The sequence below is a fragment of the Rissa tridactyla genome, chromosome 5, assembly GCF_028500815.1.
Source record: "Rissa tridactyla isolate bRisTri1 chromosome 5, bRisTri1.patW.cur.20221130, whole genome shotgun sequence".
In the NCBI taxonomy this organism is placed as follows: Eukaryota; Metazoa; Chordata; class Aves; order Charadriiformes; family Laridae; genus Rissa; species Rissa tridactyla.
The window spans coordinates 52,704,065-52,730,490 of NC_071470.1; the positions used below are offsets into that span (position 1 = coordinate 52,704,065).

The 26,426-nt window shown below is 41.2% G+C and overlaps 1 protein-coding gene across 4 annotated transcripts in view; it reads left to right on the forward strand.

Moving 5' to 3' along the window:
* BMPR1B (bone morphogenetic protein receptor type 1B) overlaps positions 1-26,426 on the forward strand; it is a 260,659-nt gene that overhangs the window by 72,306 nt on the left and 161,927 nt on the right. Inside the window, exon 1 of one of the 4 annotated variants that reach the window (XM_054203334.1) lies at positions 10,783-10,823. The exons of the other annotated variants lie outside the window; for them this stretch is intronic. The gene's annotated coding sequence lies outside the window, so the exon portion shown is untranslated. Of the gene's footprint in view, positions 1-10,782; positions 10,824-26,426 lie in introns of those variants that run through there. 4 annotated transcript variants of the gene reach the window in all.

The window sequence follows — 26,426 nt, forward strand, 5'->3', positions numbered from 1 at the left end:
GAACGTGGTGTTTGCCTGTGTGCCTCACCCAGATGGGAAGGTGTGGTGCAGTTGTCACCTGAGGGGACGAGGGCCTTAAGACATGTGGTGAAATTCCCCTGGGCTTCAGTGGGGCACAGAAGCAGTCCTTAGAGCATCACAAGTGCATAGTTTATTATTCAGTGTGCTGTCGTGCTTGCTCACAGATTTAAAGTACATCTTTGTAAGAGTTACTTGAAACAGCTTCCTTGCTCTATGCGGCATGTGCTGAGTGATGAGCAGAAGCCACAGCAGACCTCGTCAGCTGGCCTAAGTCTTTTTCTGTTGATTAAATCTGCACTTCTAGCTATCCTGGCTGAGTAAGCAGAATTGCAGCAGGGCATGTGAAAACAGGGATTGTTTTGCTTTTTCTTATTATTTATCATTTGTGTTGATGCTCTGCCTAGACCTGCTGCCCCAGGACCTCTTAGCTGCACTGCTTGGGGTACTCTAAAATACAAGGTGAAACCACGGTCCCTACCCCAAAGAAGAGCTCGTAGGAAACATATTTGTTCCCTGTCTGCAAGGCTGTGAGTGATGTACAGCACACAAGTAACCGCAGACTGCCAGGTCGTGCTTCACTCTGTTTTGTGAAGAAAAGCTGGGTAAGGTTCAATGACCCATATTAGAGTCAGTCAGATAAATACTGGCTAATTCACCACAAACATTACTTCAGCTAAAAAAGGGTTTGTTGGCCGGTTTTGCCTAGATGTGATGATGCTGTAACAAAAACTGCCAGGCCGGTAGAGTTGGGCTTAGATGCAGTTAACCATTTCTGCCTTCCTTCCCCAGCTAGGATAAATAGTTGTGGCTGGGAGTGTGCAGCACCGACAATTTACAACCAGATGTTTAACCCTCACCGCTGCGGAGAATGGCAGGTTGTTACCGCAGGGGATGGCTGGAGAGGGGCACGGGGGGCGGGAAGGAGGCCGGGGGTTAGAAATAACCTGCGGGTGGGGATCTTTAGAGCCTTTATGTAAACACGGCTGGAATGAAAACAAGGTGGGTTTTTTTTATTATTTTTTTTTCTTTGGAGACCTGTACTGCATCCAAGCACAACATTGCAGGCTAAGCTGCACACTCCCTTTTAGAAAGGCAGCACAGTGCAGGAGATCGGGCCCACGAGTCCGATTCAGTACTGGCTTTGTGCACGGCGCTGACCTTCTATGTCAGTTGTATTTTTGCACTGCGGCCATAAAGGGTGGAAAAAAAAAGATAGTGATCATAGGGGGGAAAAATAGCTGGCATAATCGCAGTGAACTAGAATGACAATATTTATCTTTAATTTGAATGATAGGGCCTTGGGTGTAATAGAAAATAATAATAAAAAAATATACTTGAGGTCTTCTATGCTTTTGGGCTTTTAAAAAGCTCTCTTCAAATAGAACCTTCCTCACTTCTTAATCTGAAAAGAAGGTGTTGAATAGCCGTTCTTTGTTTTAGTAAGACTTGTACTTTACTCATCTCCACTTTCAGCAGAAGTTTGAGTGTATACATAGATATCTTGCTAGAAAACTATATAGTGGCATGTGACTTTGACAAATTTCAAGTTCTTTTGTTTATGCAGTTCTTGCATTAAGTATAAATGTGGTTATACACCTTTTAGTTTGAGAAAGCAGGGTCGACAAATGTGCTTTGGGTTTGGAACAAAAGGGGTAAGGATTAGTCTATGGGGCTTGAAGGATGTTTGTTTTATCTTCATGGGTCAGCACCTCTGTAAATTTGTGCCAGATGTAGGACACTTATTGCAGAAGTGCCGTATGGTGCCAGCGCACATACTTGTTTTCAAGAAACCCTAGTCAGAAAGGTAGAAGCTGCTACTCCTTGCTGAACAAGATGTCAAATTCTAGCGTGGTGCAGGATCAGACCATGTAACCCTTTTGCCACTTGTTGTGCTGTGTTGTTTAAGAGCCATAATAATCAAAAGAGATTGTCCCTTAGCATCACAGAATCATAGAATATGTTGGGTTGGAAGGGACCCTTAAAGGTCATCTAGTCCAACCTCCCTGCAGTAAGCAGGAACATCTTTAACTAGATCAGATTGCTCAGAGCGTCATCAACCCTTCACCTACACTGCTTTGGCTTGGGGGACTTTGCTGGTAAATGTCTTGCACAACTTTGTGAGATGCTTATGCCCATGTGTCTTACATTGATCCTGCCATTGTTTTAGATGGATATAACTCCTTATCCAAGTACTGCGCTGACCTGGAAAGGCTCAGTGCAGGTTAGAGGTCTACACATAAGGATCAACTAATAGATCAACCCTCATGTCAAGTACTGTTTCGTTGTCTCTCCTGAGGTAGGAAGGTAGGAGAGGAAAAAGCAGAGGTTTCAGCTGCCTGGGAATCTAAGCCCTTTCACATATAGTACGGTGGGGAAGGATGCCAGTAATTTGCTTTGTTCCACAGAGAGAGGAAGTTCAGATATGTTTAACCATGGTGGGCCTTGGGCAGTTCCTTCATTGGTGTTACAACCTGAGGGGCACACAGCACATTACAGCTGAGGCACTGAAGGGCTTGCCCCCACTGGGGAGCTGGGAACAAAAGCAGCCTTCAAAGTAGAGAAATGAATTTTTAAAGGGGAAAAATAATATCAAAAGGGGGAGGGGCCTTTGGCTTAAGCACTGTGTTTTTGTAGGCTGAGGGTAGGAAGGGAATGAGAACCACAGTGGGCTCTATGCAGGAGAAACTGAAATGCACACATTAATAGAGAGCCTGAACTGTGGAGTTAGGGGTGTCCTGCAGAAAATGTTTCCCCCTGCAGTGACCGACGTCCCTTGCGTTTGTCCCTGTCTATATAGCTGAATTACTAGTGTAGCTTCCTGAAGCATCCACTGTAATACCTGTTCTAACGTTGCAACAAACATAACAAGCTTTAGTATGTTTTGCAGAAGGTTAAACAGTTAAGTGAAGAAAGAATAAAGCCTTTCTTCTATCTTTCCCTGACAGCAAATATAAGCAAATAATAACGATAGTCAATTAGAAAAAAAAATATCTTCCATTTAGTGTGTAAATGCTAAATGGAGAATATCACACAGAATCATGACTTGTGAACCATGTATACAAACTACTTGGAAAATGAGATGTGATGTGTGCGGCTATATTTCAAAATGTTCACTGGTGACGTTATTATACACTTGAAAAATTTTACTGAGATTTAAGAAACATTGACTAGTTGTTAGTATGAAAAGCACCATTTTCAGTTACTATTTTCTTTCCTAAGCAGATATTAATGTATTGGAAGGCAAAATTTCAGCTGCCATAACCACATTAAATCAGTAGCTAGTAGCTCAGGAATGCTGCTATTGGCATGTGCTCTTGAAAGCTTATTAAGAGATAACAGAGTTTGCTACAATCATTAGATTTAATGAATAAAATCTTCCTGGGATTTTGTGCAAATAGTAGATTGTCAAGAACTATATGAAATCCATGAGAGATGTGAGAAACGGGTCGTATGGCCTAAAATCAGAGCCACTCTTACAGAATTAGTTTGCTTTTCTTCCAGAGATTAACACTTAGCAATTCTGGGCTAAATTTCAAGAAAAGTGAACTCTAACCTGTGCATTTTCCCTTTGCTTGTTTTTCTTAACCTGAAAACAGTCCTAAGAGTGTTTGCAATAAAATGCCAGGAAAAATAAAATGAAATTAAATAATCCATTTTCAAGCTTTGGGAACTACTCTTTTTAGTTTGTAAAGAAATCTAAAAATACCTCCTATACTCAACAGGCATTTGAAGGCTTGCTCAAGTTCAGCTTGTCCACCATCAGATGGGCCTGGGCATTTTCTGCTTTAGCTTCATGCCCCTGTAAAAATACCCTTGCCCTCCCACATGAGTTTGCTCATGCATAACACTCGTGGAACCTGCTCCTTGAGGTAGCGAATGTGATGCTGTTTGCTGTAGAGGACGGGAGAGCTCCAGTACGCTAGTCGTCTCTCCTTACATCTCTGTCCAGGAGGAAGACTTTGTCCCAGCACAGGTGTGATTCATATTTACCACCCAAAAGGTTTATTTTTTTCTTCTCAGATCTGGAGTATAAAACTAATATCAGAAATAATGCTACAATAATAGCTATATGAGCGGCAAGTATGGAAGTGCAATTTAAGGGAAGCTTCAGGAGGTGTACGTCAAGGTGCTGCATTGTCAAAATTTGAACAAATTTGGACTTCCATTGAGCTGAAGGCTAATGGTATTGTAGCTGGGTGTAGTTTTGACGTGAGACGTGTTTGTGCATTTTAATAGGAATGTTGTTAGTTTGCTCTTTTAAAACTACAGGAATCCCTCCTAGATCTGTGGTTGGTAGGCTGGACCAGATGCCAACCCCAGGTCCAGGGAGAAGGACATACAAGCCTTGATGCTTGGGGAGTCAGGGTCCTACCATGTATTTCAGCAGACTCTTGCTGTAGGTTTGATGCAGCTTTTGATTGTTTTTATGGTAAAAGTAGTATCAAAGTAATTTAAAAGCTGCCAGTTGGCCATACATTTTAAATAGCTGTTCTCAGTTCCCATCCTTCTCTCTCGACTGTTGTTCAGGTGGTACATACAATTTGTATCTGATATCAAGTGTTTTGAGATGCTGAATGTGCTAAGAAAAGGCAAATATCTTGGCATACTGCTGCCATCCAAGGGCTAAGAAATATGGTAAACGCATACAAACAGGTTTTCAGGTGACTTATTTTAGATGTTACTTGTTGAGACATTCCTGTGGCTGTAAAGATTTACAACTTCCTTTTCAACAGCATCTTATATCCTGCTTGTCAATTTTAATCTAGATTTTTCTTGAGATGGGATTTTATTCTTTAGTCAGCCTAAAGGGTTTATTTTTCTACATTGCACAATTTTCTAGTGCATAAGAACTTGAAAATGAAATTGAGTAGAAAATCATTGTATAAGCTACCATAACCCTAATTTTTCTGCTTAGCCTCATTTTTCTTCTTTTATTGCCCTCTCAGATAGAGAACTCCGATTGTGTGATCCTGGACATCCTGGATAGATAAGCAAGGACAAAGATCACTTGGAGTGTTTTCACTTACATAGGTAGTTTTGTTTCAATTGACCTAATGTGAAATAGGTGCTTTATTTTTGTACAATTTCAAAATCAGTAAGCTCCCAGAAGTAAAATGCATATAGAAGTAAGGAAAACTCTACAGAACAAACTGATATCCATATCTGTGCTTTCAGAATATCTTTATCTCAGTTTTCTGTCTCTTGGACTCGAAACTGGAATTCAGCAACAACTAAAGAGCTCGTAGCTTGGGCTTGCCTGCCTCTTTGCTAACTTTCTTTTTTTGACTGAAATTCCAGAACTGCCAAAGCTGCTCCCTGATTCAGCAGGGCCCTGGGTGTATGAATACCAACTCACGTTGTAAAATAAAAGCAAAATAATTAAGTTATGATCTTTTTGTGCTAATTAAGATTTTACATTTGAAAAATTAAGAATTGTGAATGAAATTTGCATTTGAAAAATGCTTTTTCCTCCTGAGGTATTAACTATTGAAGTAGCTCAATATACAGGCATTCATTATGAAGTTGGAGATTCTTAAATAATTAGAAGAATGAAAAAGATACTCTGCTAAAGCTTTTGGGGGCACTGTGTATTGAAGCTTTGTAAATTTTAATTTATCTGAACTGATTTTCTTAGCTATAATTTTTAAATCCAGAGGAAACCTAAATAAAAACAAGCCAAGTTTATAATAATTGTCTGAAATCTTCCCTAATTGCAAGATTTCTCATCTGGTGTACTTGGAAAACATTTGTGTGGCTCATTCGCCTTTGACTCAGTAACGCATATATGCATGTTAGCTGGATTTAGCAACATGTTTCCTTTGGGCAATGAGAATGAGTCAAAAGAAATGTTTGATAAAATTATGAGCAACTGAAAAAGTTGAATTGGATTGGGAAATAGTATGTCTTCAATTAGAGGAATCTGTTTGCTCTTTCTTTTTCTCAGTTTTGGAATATATATAATCCTTTTTAACCTTCTTTCTTAATATAATTCATACTGTACTCCATAGAGAATCCTGTTTGCTTTTAGGTATTAAACCTGTAGCAGTGTGAAAAGTATCTTTACCATTAGGAGAACAGGGTCCTCTTCCCAGCAGCAGTTTAGATACCGGGGATAGCACTCCTGGGTATGGGTGGCAAAAATTAGTTTCCGCCTCATTTCCTCCAATTGTGGGTGCTCATTATTACTACTGAGCTGCTTCTGTAAAGGAGGCAGCACAGCTGGTGGCATGGAGCCGATGGGCTGGAGGTGGGACGGGGTGGGGATGCTCCTCAGCCCCACATTCTCCCTGCAAACCTAGACCTGTCTGAAGTGCTGTCAACATGGATTGCTCTAAGCCATGTCTGAAGACCTTTTTAGTGCACTTTTAGTTTAAAAGATAGGAATACTTCTAAATTGGAAAATGCAGCATTTCTCAAGTGAAGTAAGGTTCTTTCTGAAATTTGGCACCACCAGAGAACAGCAGCTCAAAATCTCCCAGGTCTCATGCTCTCATTTTCCGGTGCCTTGAGTTACCGACTTGCACTGTAGCAGATACACGACTTCAAACACTTGCTTTAGGCACTTCTCTTTATAACTTGGTACGTTGTCTGATCATATTGATATAAATCAGGCATAAGACTTCTCATCTGGAAAGGTCTGTGATGAAGGTGCATAGGGACAGTGTTTGCAAGTGTTTTAATTAGCATAGCTGGCAGCGTGCCAGCGTTCTCTAAATGGGGCTTGAGCAGGAGGGAGCTGGTTTTAATTTAGGACGATTACAATAAGGTTCTAGCATTGGTACCAACCACATTTACTTTCCCCTGCCCCCCAGTTTTGATTAATAAAGGAATTTATGTTAGAATTTAACCTCTGAGTGACCCGCTCCCTTTTAATACTTTTAATTGGTTACGCACAGGAATAGAGATGTCTTTGAATGTTTTACTTGTCAGTTATTTTATTGGGAAGTGTGGTGCTTGTAGCAGTGCTTCATGTGAAGTTGCAGATGCTAACTGCAGTGGTTGTGAGACCCCTGGTTCCAAGGAGGTTTTCTTATTTTCAAGGAGGGCCAGGTTTTAACAGATGTTGTAATAGGAGCAAAACTATTTCAATATTGTGGGCTGTCTTGTTTGAGGAGGGTAGTCATTTAATGAAGGAATATTTTCATGGGCAGCTGCATCAGTAGGCAGATGTTATACCATTCAAAAAGATAATCTGTTCCAATAAAAAAAAAAAATAAATGTTGCAGGTCTTGTGAACATTATTGTCCCCTTAGAGATAGTATTAATTAAGAGGCTAAGCCCAAGAGCAAAGTCAGACATTTTTTCACTTGGAGAGCTTGTTGGAATAAATTGATTTTTGTCTGAATCTGTCTTACTCGTGTATCTTGTTAAGTGTTTTAAGTCAGAAGTGGCCTGTGAACAGCAAAACATCTAATTCCTTTTTTCTATGTTTTTGTGAGCGATAGTCACCTTTGAGAGTCTACTGAACACTTTGTAGCAAAATTAAATACAAAAGGACAGCCGGTCATGTTTTGTGTATTATTAGCAAAGTCTACTAATGCTGATACTTTTTTATTTTAAGAACGGTTTTAAGACTTATGTGTTACTTCTTACCTATGCCTTCATTTCCCTCGACTTCACTGCCTTTCATTCTGTACAGTTGTTACAGGCAAGATAATTCTTGCACCATGCCTTTCACCTGCCCTTCTTTTACTTAAAAGGTAGCCAGGTTTTGGACTTCAGACCATAAATCTGATCTTCTCTTTAGGGAAGACTCTCTTCCCTAAAATTGGACATTTTCTGCTAGCGACTGAATCAGTATGGAAAGATTCAATAAATAAATTAATTCAGAGGCATTAGAAAAGTCCGGTTCTGCCAAATGTTGAGCATGTTTTGTGAGCAACTTTGTGCCCTCAAATCCCTTGACATCTATAACGATTAAAGCAGTTAACTCTTGCTGAACAGCATGCCTGAAGAATATATTAACAATATATGATAGAAAAGTTGTTGAGGTTTCATTATTTGCAGAAAAGCAGAAAACATGGCTTCCTTTTTTTGTAGTGCTTTCCACTTGAAGCTAATTGTAAAAATAAAGAAAAAAGTAACTCTGACTTTTTTTTTCCCCTCCCAGAAATCAACGATGAATTGTATTTTCTTCAGATGTTTCTGGATTTTTAAGTCTTTGCAGAATAAAGAGGCAAAATGTTTAGTAATGTCAGGAAGACTCTTCCACAGAAACAGACTTTGCAGACCTCTTGGTTTTCGTTTGTGGAGTATGAAATTTTCTCATTGTTTCAAGAGTTCCCTAATATTTTGTTTTCCTGTAAAAGCACCTGCACTCATATTTCATCAAGTATGGCAGCTTTTGCACTGGGAACCATTTATTTTGGTGCAAACATCATAATCCATGCATTTGAAGTGATGAATTTTGTTAAATCAACATTTAGGAAATAGTTGCTCATAGCAGGAGGTCCTCTTTAATATGTGAATTATAAACTGGGAGGTCCCTTTTCTGCTCCAAATTTTTTCTCAAACACATTTAATCCGTAAGATTAAAAGGTGAAAATGAATTCTTTGTATGTTGCTGAAACCTGAGAGCACAGTCAAGGAGTGAAATTATCCAGAGTTTTGGCAGTCCCGTGAATTCAATAATAAGCTTTTTGTAAAGCATTCATACAGTACCCTCTTTATCTTTAATGTTTTCTCACAAGAGATTTCAGTTTTGAATGTGTATTGTTTCTTATGATTTATGCCAAAGTGCAAACCCACTATTTGATGTTTTGGACCAGAGAAATTCTGTGGTGCAGATATGCTGTAAGAAATTTCCCGTGTACTCATCTGATGGAGAAAGATTGACAGATTTGACTAGGTGGCTTTTGTAAGGCTCAATTTGTGTGAACTGCAGTGATGGTGAATAAGCAAACATCATTTGGACACAAAGCACACTGAGAGAGCCAGTGAACAGTTTTCTAGCTTGGAGGTTTTTTTTTCTTATGAGAAGATGATACAGGACAAGGACTGCTGCCTTTTCAGTAATTTGGGTTGTAGTCCTCGGGCCATCCTATAGCTGATTGAGATGTTTTAGGAGTGTAACCAAAAATCAAAACTGTTACACGAGACCCTCATTGCCAGTTTCACATTTGCTCTGAATCCTTCATCAGTGCATAGTTTTCTTTGTTTGCCTCTGGTTTTCCTTAGATTGTTTCTCTTCTATCATTTTGTTCTGCTGCTAGTCCTGCCAAAGTACTGTTGTTGTCTGCCACTTTAGGCGACAGCTGACCAAATTCATACAGAAATCTTTGAGTGTGTTTATAAAGAAACAAATTCTCTGGGTTTTGTGTGAACCTTCAAGAGTGAAAAGTAGTCTGTATAGAAAAAAAAAAGGCAGTCGTTGTCATTAAATTCCAGAAGTGAAAAGGAATACTGCATCTGTTAAAATGGTTAGTGTATACATAGATGGCATTTACACAAGAGCGATAACTCTGTTCATCAGTGAAATGGGTTAGATGATGATAGTAATTAGTCAAGCTCTTCATCTGTAGTAAACTGTCACATACTGTGGTAAATGTGGACCATGAAGAAATGGCTACATGTTGCCTGTTCAGTAAAGGTCATGCTATTATTACATGAAGGATTGAAGGGATCTAGTCGCAGGTCACCTAAATTACTCAAAATCAAAACCAATTTTCAAGATACCTGGACAGGCAACTTTTTCCTCCAGCATTGGGATACCAGGTGGTATCAAGTTCATCTGAGTGTCTTTGGTTTCCATAAAGAATTTTATCATTCCTTATGTATTCTTTCCTTATAGACATTCTTCATTACTAGCCATATCAGAGATAGTAGTAGATTATGTCTGAGTCTCACCGGCTGGAAGGAATTTGGCATTTTGCTTCATGCAGGGCAAAAGTTCCCTCGTGTAAGTGCAGCTCCGTTGACACTGTGGCTTTTCTGTATGTTTTGGCAGTAGTTTGGTGTTGTTAATTCCATCAGTTAGTGACAAAGATGCTACTCTTGTACTAGAAGATGAAATTTTGCTTGAATTTCTGAAAGTAACGTTTCCAGTTCCCGATGCAGGCAGTAGCACTGAACAAACAGAAGCACAGCAAGATTTGTTTTATTCAGACACTTGCCTGGCAAGTTGTTAATCCTGTATGTGATCCAGGAGGCATTGTGCAAACTTTGACAAACCCTGTGTATTTTTGATAGAAGGGAAAGTAGTGAAGTGCTCTAGCAACTCTGCTCTGACCTTCCTCCTTAATCAAATTGTACAGTTTGTTCCTACAGATAAATTTCTCAAGCTGTGTGATGTTTTATTTCTGATCTTTTTCTATCCAGTACTGGCCTTCCTGCCAGTTTATACTGCCACCTGCCTTCCCGTCTGTTTTTGAGGTCTTCCCCTGCTCTATTTTTTTTTCCTTATCAATAGTGCTCCTTTCCAAGCTGCTTTTCCACTCTGTGAGTATGTAAAGGAACTGAGTAAACTCTTCTTTCAGTGCTTGCTCATTTGCAAAGGTAATCCACTTTGCCTGAGACATGCTTGCTTTTGCTTAGCATACGATTGAATTTGACTCGGCTATCTTCCCTGAGATCAGTTGCTCGTTTAAGCTGTTGTTTTTTCCCAAAGTGTTCTGGGGATTTTTGTTGTTGCTGAGTTGTTTTTTTTTTGGTTTTTTTTTTCCTTCTCTGGCTTCATATCACTCATGCGCTACCAAAGCAAACTTGACATTCAAGTAGGATAATGTTATCAGTTTCATGTTGTACTGTACTGGACACATTCTACTTCATTCTCCTCCTGTCAGCAACAGCAAGTCAAGCAGTCTGTAAGTATTCAAGACAATACAGTAAATGAAAGAGAAGAATGGTGTGCCTTTTTCTTATTTGTTTGTATAAATAATACCTTTTCACTGCTCAGGCAATGTTAATGTTAACTTTCTTTTGTAAAGATTAAAAATTCAGCTATTGCTTAAAGGATCTTACCTTTTAACTTTTTTTTTTTTAATCATTCATACAGTCAAAGTATGACCAGAAGGGTTTGTTGAAAAATTGTCTGATTCTCATGTATATCAGAGGTCATTGTACTTCTTGTACATTGTACCTTATGTTAAGACAATAAATTGTAGTGACTAACACAAATTTGTACTTTGCCATTCTGGAAAGATATCTGACTAATTCATCTATTGGTATCAAGAGCTGAAGAATGACTGACTTTAGTAATTTAGACCATGGATTAACCTTCCTTTCTGGAACTTCTATCCATATCTGAGGGGTTTTTATGCCTTCATCAGCTGAAGCAAGATTAGTGTTTTCTTCCAATGGAGGCACTTGGAAACTGCAGTAAAGTGTGTTCTCAGAGCTTCTCTGCGAGTTAAACATGTTGAACTTCTAGTTGCTTACAATAAATCTTCTGTTGTGTTCTCTCTGTTCTAACATTAGTGATGACTCTGAGATCAGCCAGTCTTTCAAATAGGTGCTTATTAGTTATTTTTAGCATTAACAGTTTTGATCAGAATTTTGTACAGTACAAAGTGAAATACCTCACAAATATTGCTGTGTTTTATTTGTAAGCCCTTATTTAATCTGATTTGTTATCCTCATCAGAGGATGAAACCTGGTTTGTTTCACTAGATCTATTTTCCATAAATCCGTGATGTCTGGCATAAATTTAATAACTCTTCATTGGTTCTCTATCAATTGAATCCTCTGAAAATATTTCCTTTCCTTGTCTGGATTGATGTCAGATTATAAATGCTCTGTAAATTAGTTAGGTTGTCCTTCTTTGAATGTTGACACAACATTAACTAACTTCCAGTTTTTTTGAATGTACTTGGTATTATAAACCTTATTAAAATCTACTATGGAGCAGAGATAACTTTATCTAAGCCTATTAGGATTTATGCCATATGCTGCTGTCATGGAATTGCAAGACCAACAAAATACGCTCCAAAAACCAGGTTTAATGGTGTCATGAAAAGGTAGAGTGGTCAAACTGAACAGGGATCTTATACTACAAATACTTTGGCAGACATAACTTTTTTACAGGTTCAGGGTGTCAGTTGGAACTAATACTAACTGATGTATACTAAATCTAATCTTAAATAATGACTCAAAAGTTTCTTTGGGAAGTTTCTTTGGATCATGTCTCAATCCAAAGGGAGGGCATCCAATCACAGACCTGCTGCTCTGAGGAGAACCACTCATCTGTTGGTCATGGTCACGTAGCTTTCTTTGGTCAAGGGTTTCTCAGAGGTAGGCTCATTGGCTGAGGTGGTCTCTAGGGCTTGGGTGTCTGGGGTATGTGGCTGGGAGTTCTTTGCATACGCGACAGGCAGCTCATGCACTTCTTGCCAAACAAGCCAACACAACCCTGTACTGCGCCGTTAGACCCATGGCGGAGTGTGCTCCTGCCACAGCTGTCAGGGCCTGTTTATTCACAGTGAGAAATGAACAAGTGGTACCTCATCTTACTGTGGTAACAGTGTATTATCTTGCTTTTCTGGAACAGTGTACAATTAAGGACTATCACTATGCGATTAGAATGGTGCCTTCTGTCTTTATCTAATCAATGTGTTAGAAACTTCATGTGTTTTCTGCATTGTTGTTAGATCATGTCCATCTTGTAATGTTGATAACCACTGTGCCGAATACCCTTGAAAAAGACCTTTCTATCCTTGGCATTACTAAATATGGGTGTTTTGGTTTTTTTTCATCTTTAGCTTCACTGCTTTGACTTATTGTAACTCGTCTAAGCCCCATGTGGAAATCAAGAGTGGTTGGTGTCCCAGCCCTGGATCTGGAACCCTTGCCCATGTGCTTGCTGCATGGGAATCAAATCCAGCCCCTCCATCCCAGCCCATGGGTGGTCCAAGTCATCTGCTTCTTGTTCATCAGTCTGAGAAGGAGGAAGCTATACACATAACATGAAACACCCTCCCTCCCATCCAAAGCCAACTAACCTACCCTCCTCTTTCATAGAATCACAGGATCATAGAATAGTTTGCGTTGGAAGGGACCTTTAAATGTCATCTGCTCCAGCCCCTCTGCAATAAGCAGTGACATCTTCAACTAGATCAGGTTGCCCAGAGCCCCGATGAACCCGGCCTTTCTAGGAATGGGGCATCTACCACCTCTCTAGGCAACTTGTTCCATTGTTTCACCGCTATCATTGTAAAAAATTTCTTCCTTATATCAAGTCTGAATCTACCCTCTTTTAGTTTACAACCATTACGCCTTCTCTTATCACAACAGGACCTACTAAAAAATTTGTTCCCATCTTTCCTGTAGGTCCCCTTTAAGTACTGGAAGGCCACTATAAGGTCTTCCCAGCAACCCCCATTGTCTCAGCCTGTGCTCATAGGAAAGGTGCTCCAGCCCTCTGATCATCTTTGTGGCCCTCCTCTGGACCTCCTCCAACAGGTCAATGTCTTTCCTGTGCTGAGGGATCCAGAGCTGGATGCAGTACTCCAGGTAGGGTCTCACCAGAATGGAGCAGAGGGGCAGAACCACTTCCCTTGTCCTGCTGGCCCCACTTCTTTTGATGCAGCACAGGATACGGTTGGCTTTCTGGGCTGTGTGCGCACATTGTCAGATCATGTCCAGCTTCTTCATCCACCCATACCTCCAAGTCCTTCTTGGCAGGGCTGCTCTCAATCCCTTCATCCCCTAGCCTGTAATGATATTGGGGGTTGCCCTGACCCACGTGCAGGACCCTGCACTTGGCTTTGTTGGACCTCATGAGGTTCACATGGGCTCAATTCTTGAGCCTGTACAGGTCCCTCTGGATGGCATCCCATCCATCAGGCATGTCAACTGCACCACTCACCTTGGTGTCGTCTGCAAACTTTCTGAGGGTGCACTCAATCCCACTTTCTATGTCATTGATGAAGATATCAAACAGTACTGATCCCAATACGGACCTTTGAGGAATACCACTTGTCACTGATCTCCATCTGGACATTGAGCTGTTGACCACTACCCTCTGGATGTGACCATCCAACTATTTTCTCATCCAGCGAACAGTGCACCCACCAAATCCGTATCTCTCCAATTTAGAGAGAAGGATATTGTGGGGGACTGTGTCAAAGGTCTTGCAGAAGTCCAGATAGGTGACGTCCATAGCTGTTCCCTTGTACACGGATGTAGTCACTCCGTCATAGAAGGCCATTATGTAGGTCAGGCAGGAGTTGCCCTTGGTGAAGCCACGCTCGCTATCACAAATCACCTCCCCGTCCTCCATGTGCCTTAGCATAGCTTCTAGAAGGATCTGTTCCATGATCTTCCCAGGCACAGCTGTGAGGCTGAAGGGTCAGTAGTTCCCAGGGTCCTCCTTGCCCTTTTTAAAAATGAGTGCAATGTTTCCCTTTTTCCAGTCACTAGGCACTTCACCTAATTGCCATGACTTTTCAAATATCTTGGAGACTGGCTTGGGAACTATGTCAGACAATTCCCTCAGGACTCTGGGATGGGTCTCATCAGGTCCCATAGATTCCTGTATGTTCAGCTTCCTCAGGTGGTCACAAACCTGATCTTCTCTTACAGTGGGAGGGATTTTGTTCCCCCCCTGCCTTGCAGTCCATCCACTTGAGGGGTGTGGAAAGAGAGGTTGCCAGTGAAGACAGTTGTTGAGTACCTCAGCCTTCTCCTTATCTTGTTACTAGTTTGCCAGTCTTGCTCGTCAGGGGGGCTAAACTTTCTTTAATCTTCCTTTTCTGGCTGACATACCTGTAGAACCCCTTATTATTATTCTTTGCATCCCTTGACAAATTCAGCTCCATCCACGCCTTGGCCTTCCTGAGTCCATCCCTACACAACCAGGCAGTGTCCCTATACTCTTTGCAGGATACCTGTCCCTGCTCCTACTGCCTGTGCATTTCCTTTTGCCCATTAGTTTGACCAGCAGGCCTTGACTCGGCCATGCTGGTCTCTTGCCTTCCTTTCCTGATTTCTTACATGCGGGGATTAAGAGCTTTTGCACTTTATGGAAAGTGTCCTTAAAGATCTGCCAGCTCTGTTCTGCTCCTTTGTCCCTGAGGGCAGTTTCCCAAGGGGTCTTATTGACTCTAACTCCTTGAAGAGCTGAAAGTTTGCTTTCCTAAAATTCAGGGTCCTGACTTTACTCTTTGCCTGAGCCATGTCCCTCAGGACTGTGAACTCCACCAGTGCATGATCACTGCAGCCCAGGCTGCCTCCAGTCTTGATGTGACTGATTAGTTCACTTGCATTGGTGACCATCAGGTCCAGTATCACATCCCCTCTGGTAGGGCTGTCTATTACCTGCCTTCAGAAGTTATCCTTGATGCACTCCAGGAGTCTCCTGGATAACCTACAGCTTGCTGTACTACTTTTCTGGCAGATATCAGGGTGATTGAAGTTCCCCAGCAGGACGAGAGCCTGTGAGCCTTTGTTGTTTTGATCTCTGATTCTTACCCATAAGCTTTTAATCTGCTCGTGGCTATTCTTCAGAGAGAGCTCTTGACGCTCTATCTGTTTCTTGATGTAGAGGGCAACCTCTCCACCCCTCCTTCCCTACCTATTCCTTCAGAACAGCCTGTAGTCATTGATAGCTGCAACCCAGTCGTGGGATTCATCCCACCAAGTTTCAATAATGACAACTAGGTAGTAGCTTTCTAGCAGCACGGTGGCTTCCAGATCCTCCTGTTTGTTGCCCATGCTGTGTGCATTGGTTTAGAGGCATTTCAGCTGGGCTGTCAGCCATGTCACCCTCTTAAGAGGAATGCCCCTTAGTTCCTTTGAGGTATTTCACTGGTGTTTCCCTCTTGGCTCCTATTACCTACCTGGCTCATCTTTGTAAGACATCAAATGTGCTCCAGTGTAGCCAGCACATCTCAGAGCAACAGCTGCTGGCCTTCGCTAGCACTCCGTCCCTCTAACCTTGGTGTGTCGTCCCACAGCCCCCTTCAAGCCTAGTTTAAAGCTCTGTCAATGAGCCCCACTGGCTTGTGAGCAAAGACCCTTTCATAAAGGCAAATCCCATCTGATGCCAGCAAGCCTGATGCCACGTAGGTCATCCCATTATTGAAAAACCCAAAACTGTGGTGATGACACCAGCCATGTATTAATGTCCACTCCGTTTTCCCAGACATTATAACTTCCCCATTACTGTCATGTGAATCATCCCAGCAGGTTTCTGTAGCAATCCTGAGTTAGTGAAGTTGATTCTCTCCTTTTTATTATTTTTTATTTACTTTTAAAATCCTCTTTCAAATAACCCTCTAAACAGTTCCAACAGCTGACTCGAGCGTTCTGCCAGTAAACCATGTTGCCACCTTTTCTTTGTAATGCTTCAGCTGCATCTCTCTTTTGCCAGGTGCCAGAAGATCAAATTCCTGATTTGCAAGTACCTGGTAACACAAAGTAATTTAGAAACTTAGAAGGTTAGCAGTGGCTGTCAGGGAGTATCTTAGGAAATAGAAATTTTTACTAGGTTTTGTTTTGGCCTGTGTGGGAATGAAGCTCACCTAGGTACAGGTTTTGCAATTACAGAAAACAGCAATAGTCCATTTCAAGAAAAATAAAGGGTTTGCATCTTTGAACACTTCTCAGTGTCTTTTCCTTTTGCCAGCATGATAGTTTATCACTCCTCATTTCTTCAGCGCTAAAATTCTTGGCGTTAGAGATTTTGACTTCTGATGTAGCTTAAGGAAATCTTTGAAGTAAGGTACATTAGCATATAAACTCTGTAACTCTTTGGTTGCCCTCGGGGTGGTATAACAAATGTTTGTTCAGGTGCCCTGTCTTAGGAAGTGGGTGTTTTCTGCCTTGTCACAATGCATTATCTACTGTGCGGTATTTTTCTAAAAACACTTGTCATATTTTTCAAACCTGGGCTGCTTATTTCTGATTTCTGTTCCTCCAAATTATATATCTCGAATGTTCTTTTGATCTCACCTGCTTTAACTCAGAATAAAAGTGTTCTTCGCATGCATATGAACATCTCCATCCTTTGGAGGATTCCTACTTGATTGGCAGAGGAAATGGAAACAGATCAATCATCTGTCACTTAATGGTGTTAAAGATGCCATGAGCTTTATCTCTTACTGATTCTGATAAAATGCTTGTTCCAGTTGCATGTCAGCCATCCATGTTTGGTAGCTGGTATCTAATAATTCAGGTTTTTGTAGGGCTGGTCCTATGGCTCATACCTGGGCAGTGAATCTGAAGCACTCTAAATATTGCAAATTTATCATATGTTGATAAATTGTGCAGTTGCTCAGCACATATGCAATAAATTTGATATGTAGATTTTTTTATTAATTGCACATACTTAAGCCATCCGTGCAATGATTATGCATTAAGTAAGGTGCAAGAGCTGTTTTCCAGGCCAAATGGCCAAACGAGTATTTTCTGTTGGAAGGAAAAAAAAATCTGTTTTGGAAAATAAGAACACATTTAAACTAGCTGGAATATACGATAACTTCATTTTTTGTAAGCAGAAAGAATATGAATGGAATGATACTGTATGCAAACAGAACTTCTAAAAGTATATTTTCTTGGAGAGTTTAATAGGGACAGAACATATTTCCTACGTTTTGCATGTGTGGTTTTATGTAGGATTTACTTTTAGGTTTTAATAAACTTAAATTGTGCTGCGAAAAATAAGCATAAGAATGGTCTACAATAGAAAATCTGCAGGACATGTTCACGTGTCAGAGGGACCCTATCATTTGCTTTTCCTGGTTCTGCTGCATTTAAGTGCTCATTTGCACTATTGCATTAATGTAGGGGTTTGGAGTGAATTATAAAAGGAGTGGGTTACAGCTTGCTTTGGCTGTAAAGCTGCACTCATATTTTTGGCAGTAGGTTAAAAGGGCTGATTAGGACAATCTATTTCCTGTATGTTCAAATATAAACCAGATACTCAGTCATGAAAAAGTCATTCACTGTTTCTCAAAGGCTTTTTTTTTTTTTTCCCCCTGATGTGAAATGTTAGTTCGAGTGGAAAACTGGGCAAAACAGCATCAAGAAAAGGTGATTGTATTAATTCTTTCCTTCCTTCCTTCCTCCCTGGATTCTGATTGTTTCTGGCTTTAGACAGATGAGATTCCCTAATGACTGTGGTAGTGCTTTTAATCCTTCAAAGCAGGAGTGAAAGTGCAATTACTGTACACGAATATCAAAAAGACTTAAGTTCAAGCAGTGTTTTCGATGCTCCAGGTTTCATACCATTTTTAGAAATTAAGATCTCATCTGTAGCAGTGGGTGGCCCATATTCTAACTCTTGATGCTTGCACTTTTTTATGGTCATCTCTTTGAATATTTACATTGCCATTCATATTTAGATATGTGAGAGCAGCTTTTTTCCAGATCCAGTGTGTAAGGACTTTTTTCTGGTGGTGGTGTTCTCTTGGCCTGCTTAGAGCCACTGCTGTTTTTCCCTCAGGCTGGTTGAGTGGTGGTTGCTCTGAGTAGCTAGGGGAAGCTGTAAAGAGCTAAGGTAAACAGGCAAGAAATATATTCTGGGTGACAGTCAATTACACAGCGATAGTCACATTCTGCCACTTATGCTGTGCTGATGAATTATGTAAAGGGGTTTTGGAGGACACGGTAGGGAAAGTGTCATAAGCACAGGCCTATATATCCAGGGAATCTGCTTCTAATGATGCTCCTTGAAGCAGAAGAGCCTCAATGCTCCCTATAGTCCTGCAGCCTTTTTTCCAGGCTGGGATCCTGAGCATCTGGTGTAGCGGACCGGTGGGTCCTTGTATGACAGAGCAGCTGCACCCCGTATCATTGGGGTCTGGGAGCGGGAGCAAATGAAGAGTCAGAGGTGCTCAGTAACCACGGGCAGGCCTGCTGGCTTCTTCCCCATACATACTTCCGTAATGTTCTTCAGAGCATTCCCCTCTGTCTGGAAATGACTAATACTCAGCACTGCAGGTGATGGTAGCAGAAATCTGCAGAGCTTTTTCTTGAAGAGAAGGGTCATCAAATTTGTATGTAAGGGAAGAAAGAAGAGGTAGAAAGACCCTCAGTGTAGTGCAACTACCTCCTCGAGACAGCCTCGGTCCATTTTCCACCTAGTGGGAGTTATAACTGATAGTTCTTTTTTTATCTAAGAATAATTCATTAAGGGGACACTGAATGGTACCGTCCCAGCGGCAGACGCATATCCCTGTTAGATTCATGTTGCCTTCCCAGAGCACATAGTCCAGGAAGCTTGCTCTGGATTGCTGGGCTTCTAGCTGGCTAACCTGCTCACCGTGCCTCCTATGGTTTAACACCAAAAAAAAAAAGAGAAAAAAGTGTTCTGCTATCGTTATATTAATGTTCGCTGTATGAACATTGACTTGATGTTGCAAACTTCTACATGGAAAATGGCATCCCAGAAGCTGTCAGTGAGATTTGGGCCTGTATACTCAGGCTGGCTGTGGTGCCTTACGGGAGCTGAACTCTATATTGGCGTACGCGGCCCCTGAAACTTTTTCCAACACGGCCCGCTGTTTCCATTAAAGGTTTTTATGGGGCTCCCTACACATCAAATCTTGCATAGCTTACCATATTGGCTTTTAAAAGTGGCTTTGAATACAATGCCAGGGCCCCCCAGTAGCAGCTTTATGGCCTGCCAGCGAGCTGGGAAGCCCCAGTTGGCTATCCCTGTGCTAGCGGAGCCGCCGTGCCAGCTTTTCCAGCTAAAATGATGAAGTATCTGTTTTGTCTCATTTAATTAAATATGGCTTCCTTGCTGAATAAAGCAGGGAGCATTGCAAAGTGCTGCAAGCTCTAGCTCTTGTTCCAGTTGTGCTAGCTCCTGTTCTAAGGAAAAAATGGTAATAATTGAACGCCAATGCCTAAGCCCCCTCAGGACCGCACCGTCAGTGCCTTTGTAAAGGCCTTTATGTAGGCCCTTAAAATGAAAACAAAAGTTTCATCATCAAGGTAGCTTCTGTTTCTTTCAGGATCTCTGGCATAAAATTATTTTTTCTTTCTTCCTGTTTTGCAGAGCTGGTAAAAAGCCACAAATCCAAATATTTTGTAGGGAAATCTGGCACTCATTGCATAGACATTGGCCTCTATATGAGCGCTGCTGGACAGGACTCCTAAACTCCTCAGTGCTCCTGGATCATTAGATGAGAAATAACGTGCTCAGAACACTTTTGCCATTATTTTTGAGATGGACACCGCAGCCTGTAGCAGCGGAGGGTGGCTCGGAGGTGGGGCACTGGCAGGCAGCAGTGGGCAGCAGCCTTCCCTCCACCTTGCCTGCCCTTGGGGGCAAGCCGTGGCCTGGCACTCACAGCATGATGTTGAAGTGCAAAGTCACCTCCGGCAGCCTTAGGATGAATCCAGCTCTTTTTAGGGTAGATGTAAGGGCAAGGGTGACCCACTCAAACATAAAAAGGTTTCTTGTGGGTGGCAGTGTTGTGTTAAGAGGTGTGTGTGGATGCAGACAGGCTGAGAGAGTTGGGGCTGTTCAGCCTGGGGAAGAGAAGGCCCCAGGGAGACCTTACAGGCCCTTCCAGTACCTAGAGGGTGGCCTACAGGAAAGATGGGGAGGGACTCTTTACCAGGGAGCGTAGTGATAGGATGAGAGGTAATGGTTTTAAACTGAAAGAGGGGAGATTTAGGTTAGATATTAGGAAGAAGTTCTTTACTGTGAGGGTGGTGAGGCACTGGAACAGGTTGCCGAGGGAAGCTGTGGCTGCCCCATCCCTGGAAGTGTTCAAGGCCAGGCTGGATGGGGCTTTGAGCAGCCTGGTCTAGTGGGAGGTGTCCCTGCCCATGGCAGGGGGGTTGGAACTGGGTGATCTTTAAGGTCCCTTCCAACCTGAATCATTCTGTGATTCTATGATAACACAGCTTGGCCTGGTTTTCTGCTGCCCGTGTAGTTCCTTCAGTGCGCACGAGGAAAATAAGCGTGTAAAACCTGAGCATCTTATTGCATACTAATTTTAAAAGTGGTGAAAGGATGTACCAGCAAGTGATGAATCAGGCCCTTGAAAGGACAGCGTGGCTTGGTTTTTTTCAGTGGTGACAGGGACTGAATAATGTGTACTTTTGTTCTGGAGGCTAAATATTAAAATATGAGGGGAGTAAAGCTAAACGATATACAAATACACAGAGTTTTTTCCCCTCAACAAACACAGAGTTAAAATTCAGCTGCTTGGTAAACCCCATTTAAAGATTAGAGCACTGAAGAAACAAACCCTAGACAATCTTTTAATATAACAACAGCATAGTCTTGTTTCTTTTAAAGGAAGAAAAATACCCTGAAGATTATATGCAGGTAAGAAACATATTGAGAGAAACTTCCTAAAACAGAAGTTTAGTTCTCTGTTTAGCTTTGGTTTGAAGATGAAGAGCCTCAGGGAGACGGGAGAGGTGGAATACAAGCAACTTTAGATCTAGATCAGGCTGCATCACCTGCATCACCAAAGAAAATTTGGGAATTGGTAGTACAGTTTTGAAAAGACACTGCCAAGATAAATTCTTTTCAGTGTAATTAGTAAAGAAAGAAGAAAGTGTTCAGTTGTTTCATGCTCACCATCTGCCAGTGTTGTATTTCTATTTTATAAGGATTTTCTACTTCATGTTGCTGCAGTTGGTTTTTGGAGGGAGGAAAATAAAGAAAATAAAAGACAGCATTGAACAGGGAAGGGGTGAACTTAAGGATAGGACTGGGACACATGTGGATCCTTTCAATGTGTGGGAAAAGCCAGGCAGGACTCAGTGGTTTGATTTAGACCCAATACCGTGTTTTGAATAGCTTGCCCCTAGCAAACCAGTCGATAATGGTCTCTGCTTTTGGTTAGTGCTTGCCCTCTAGATCGGAATAGCATGTTGTAGTGCACTTCCAGATGTGATTTCCCAGGGTGATTCAAAGGCTCAAAATACTTCAGTGAGTCACAAAGCAGGGTGTCAGTAGCCACATTTTTCAAGATCATTCTGTTCAGGCAAAAGCCCAGAGAGGAGGATCTAAAAGGCTACCCTGCGGTTTGATTGCAAAACTGTTGGCTCCACGTTCTCGTGAAGTCTATGTACAAATATGGCTGGAGCCTGACATCTTATAGCTCTGTCATGTCTACACATTTTCCAACATCTTTTTTACACAAAGACTACAAGGAACATCAGCCAACACATGGCTTGTATTATTTTTGCATTATTATTGTTATGATTTTGCATGTTGACTAATCTGTTATTGCGGTGGTGTATCACTGAAACAAAATGTGGCGTTATTTCGACAGGGAAATGTACGTCATGTCACACAGCTGCTTTGTGATATATTGCACTGCATTATTAGTTTGGTATTTTCCATTAATATGAAAGGGAAGAAGGGAGCAGAAGAATAAGAGATGTCCATCTGGCCATGAATTTTCCCTCTCCTTCATAGGCTTTCATGTCCTCTACCAATTAGTCGCCTTCCCTGCACTACGTGGTGTGCTTGCCCACTCAGAGTTTAGCTGGCAGTTCAGACGCAGTTTGTTCCCGCTGCAAAATCACTGCAGGCAAAGCAGCTCCACCAGTCTTCCTGTGCAGCCCTGTGGGTTGCTTGACTGCCAGGCTTGGAAAATAGGAGTGCGTGCTTCTGGGTTTAGCTCAAGTATAAAGATTCAGGCATTTTCAAGTAAGTGTGATCCTGCTTGTTTTCAAGTTACCAGGTTTATTTGAAAAAACAGTTTATATAGATTACTTCAGATAGTTTTGGGTTTTTTGTGATGATTTTTGTTGTGAAATAACTCAAATTTTATGTTCACTGCCAGATTTGCTGAGGTTTCATGATGCAGGTTATTTATGTACTTCACTGGAGATGGAGATTTATGGAAGCAAAAATATATGCAATTAGACGCTTTAGTGTATTTCTGTTTAACTTTTAGAGAAAAAATCTCAGAAGTTATTTTGAACAGTTGGTAAAAGTTTTATGATTATATGACTGTATTATGATTTGCCAGTCCCTTTTTTCACTTTTACTGCCTTGGTTTGTTTGCTTGGCTGTTCATTTATTGATCTGATTTTATTCAGTAAGAGCAGCAATGATTATAGACATTCATTTCCAATAAGGATCTTATGTTACTTTGTTAAAAACAAAACCTTACATCGCCAAAAAAACTCTTTTAAAAATTCTGCTCTGAATAGAAAGTTTGAACAGCTGAAAAAAATCACAGCAATATGTGTATATGTATAGGGTGCTTTTCCAGGGAGGCAGAGGAGGTGTTGATTTGATAGGGGCCCTGCTATCTTCAGAGGAATCCTAAAACAGTTGTGTGTTTAGGCACTCTGACTTCCTTTGAAATGAATCCTTTTCTCATAATTTAAAAGAAAATTGTGCATAATGCAGGCTCTTAGCCAGCATGCTTACTGTCTTCTGTTGGTCATTATAAGGCAGAGAGCAAATGTTTTACTTGGGAGACAGGGTGCAAACCTTTTACTTCTATGTCAGAGCAGCATCCCATGCAAAATAGACCTCAAGATGTGACTGAGCCTGCTCACTGTCATAGCATCAAACCAAGAGCGCACACCATGGCCACTCACGGTGTGAGGTTTTAGCTGGTATTCGGAGTTGTGTTTCAGTGGACAGGTGGAAGTAACGATGACAATAAGAATGTCTTTGATGCCATATTTAGCAAGTGCTCTTTTCCTAATGTAGGAAGATCAAAGAACAGGAAGCAGTTTCTTCACTTGTAATACGAAGAAGCTTGGCTTCACATCCAGTACCCTGTCTGAAAATCTGCCTCTCTTTTACAGGGAGGAATAAACTCTTGATTTCCCTGCTGCCCATGACTTCCCTGTTGGGTTTGCTCCTCCATGCAAGTTTAATGCAGGAAAAACACCTGGAAACAAGTCAGTTCTTTGTCCTTTTAGGTATATCTGTACTACCACAGTTGGAATAGCCTGAAAGCCCCGTCCCCCTCCTAGGAAGCTTACGCTTTGACTGTGCTCAGGGCAAGCAAAGCAAAGCCCCGAGTTAGGGAAATCTCGCCTTGCACTGGAGGCTATTACATTTTTGTCCCCATGAGTGATGTGTTCCGAAACCCTGATAGTTCCTATAATGAATGTAAACCACATCACACCAGGTGGCCCAAAACTGCAGAATTTTGTCGAGCACATCTGTCAGAGACAAATGAAGTGTAACTTACTGTTCACATTGGTCTTTGAGTGGTGGCTTTCATTGTCTCAGCTGACATCTAAAAAAGACCATTCTAATCATCCTCCATTTAGTTTGGTGGCTAATAAACATATCAAGAGAAGGGGTGGTGTTTGCTCATAGTCAAGCCTCCTCTAAGACATTGAGAAGATAAGCACTGAAAAGTAAGGACTTCCTGCTGGTCCAACTGGACGACTGTTGTCTGCTTAAGAACTACTCACCTGTGGGAGTCAAATACACTAAATCTATCTAAATCTACACTAAATCTGTCTAAGTAAATCTGTAGAGCTGAGCCCCTCAGTTACATGCCCTTTAAAACAGGGACCTACATGGGAACTACCTTTTGCTTCCACTGGCTAGTCATCTGTTGTCTTGCGGCACATACTCTCTATACTGTGAATCTAAAATACAAGTTAGTTACGAAAAGAGGCAAGAGTGAATACTAGTTCTATAAACTGAATGGGAAACTTTGGTTCCACGTGTTTCTTTTGTGTTTCCTGTGACTAAGAAAACAGTGTTAGAGGACATAGGAAACATATCTGAGTTGTGTACATGTGGATGAGCTAACGTTTGCAGTGACTTGGAGTTGTGGACATAATGTGGTATATGCTGTTCAAGCTTGAGTCTAGCATATCTTTTTTTGTGCTTTTTGTATTAAAACTGTGTTTGGCATATCATATTTTGGTTGAGGTGCCAGTTTGGAGTTTGGTAATGCGGCACGTATGTATTCAGAACAACAAGGGTCAGGTTTTGCACTTTCATTTTTTTTGGTGTTGAAAGGCATCTGCCAATTAGTCTGAAACATTCAGGGATCCCCTGCTGTTATTTTTCAGCCATGAACAACTTGCTAAAATTTATTCAAAGTCAGCACTCCATGTTGAGCTAATGATGTTATTGGATTGTTCTTCCTGTTAGGACTTGCTTGATTTGAACGAGGAGGGCACGGCTACCTCCCAGTGATGCCCAGTATACCAGTGACTTGTGGTTATAAGCATAAGGGAATAGTGCAGTGGCTACTGGCACACAGCAGTTTGGCATGTTACGCTATTCATACATTTCCTATGGGCCGGGTTTTGAAATCCTTACGTTCCAGGAGGATGTACACAGACATCTCATGAATAGCGACATTTAACCCACCAAAGTAATTACTAGGCAGCGCGTATTCATGTGACTACTATAATGCTTGTAATTATGTTGACTATAGTGTTAGGTGCACGTATTTGTAATATTTGAATAATGGAAAATACACTGCTTGTATTTTAATAGGTTATTAGCTTTTAGCTCATTAGCTATTACAATTCTCCAGTATTATATAGACTAGAGGTGTATTTGGTTTATTTTCCGTAGTCACATGGGTAAACATACTGCATGGGTGTTCCTCTGATTCACAAATGAAATAGCAAATACAAAGAAATTCCTCTTTTATTTATGAAGATAAGTTTCACATCAGTGGGTGAAAAGGAAAAGGCTAAAAATATTTTTATGCCTGTAAGTTAGATTTCAGTTAGCACAAGCACTACTGTGTGTGATCTCTTAATTTATGTGTGTGGCAAACTCAAAGGTGAGATGACCTAGATCTGATTGCGATCTTGTATCAGTGTAAAGCAGGTGGACAGCGGCGGCTCCCCATGCAGCCACAATGCTCTTGTGGGTGGAAGTCAGCCTGAGATCAGAATCTGAAAAATTTACATAGTCTAGATAAGCAGGTGAAACTTTATATTTTGTGTTGCTAGTTTCGAAGGAACTGTAAAAGGAACCACCATCTTAGCTGGGTTTCTACTTGTCTTCAGTTTTCTACTGTCGTCTTTTCTTGTGCTGTGAAGTACAACAAAAAACTAAGCTAAGATATTAGTGTAAAATAAAAGGCTATCTCGAACTTCAGAAAAGGAACCTACTCAGAACAGTCCATCTACTACTAGTGGGGCATACGACTGGGTTTCTGCAATAAATGTACCACAGGGTACCTTGGGTCCTTTCTGAGCAGACGAAAAGGGATTTCTGAACAGAGCATGGTCATCATCACTGGAGCATTTGTTGTTCTGGAGAGCTCTCCTCTGTGTTCAGGACAGACAATAAGTATACTAACGTGATGAATTTTTGACCCTTTTAACTTTTTCAAGGATAGTGGCTTATTGTAATGGAGCACTTCCATAGATTTGTGCCATATATGTATTTTTTGGATGCTGCTGGGTAAAAATAGCTGCAAATTGTCAAGAGCTCTTTTCGGGTATAAATGTGAATTTCATAAGTCTTTTTATTTAAGGTTAATTTAAAGCAAAACCAAGGGAAAAACCTCCAAGGTCTTTGTTTAAAAAAAACCCCAACA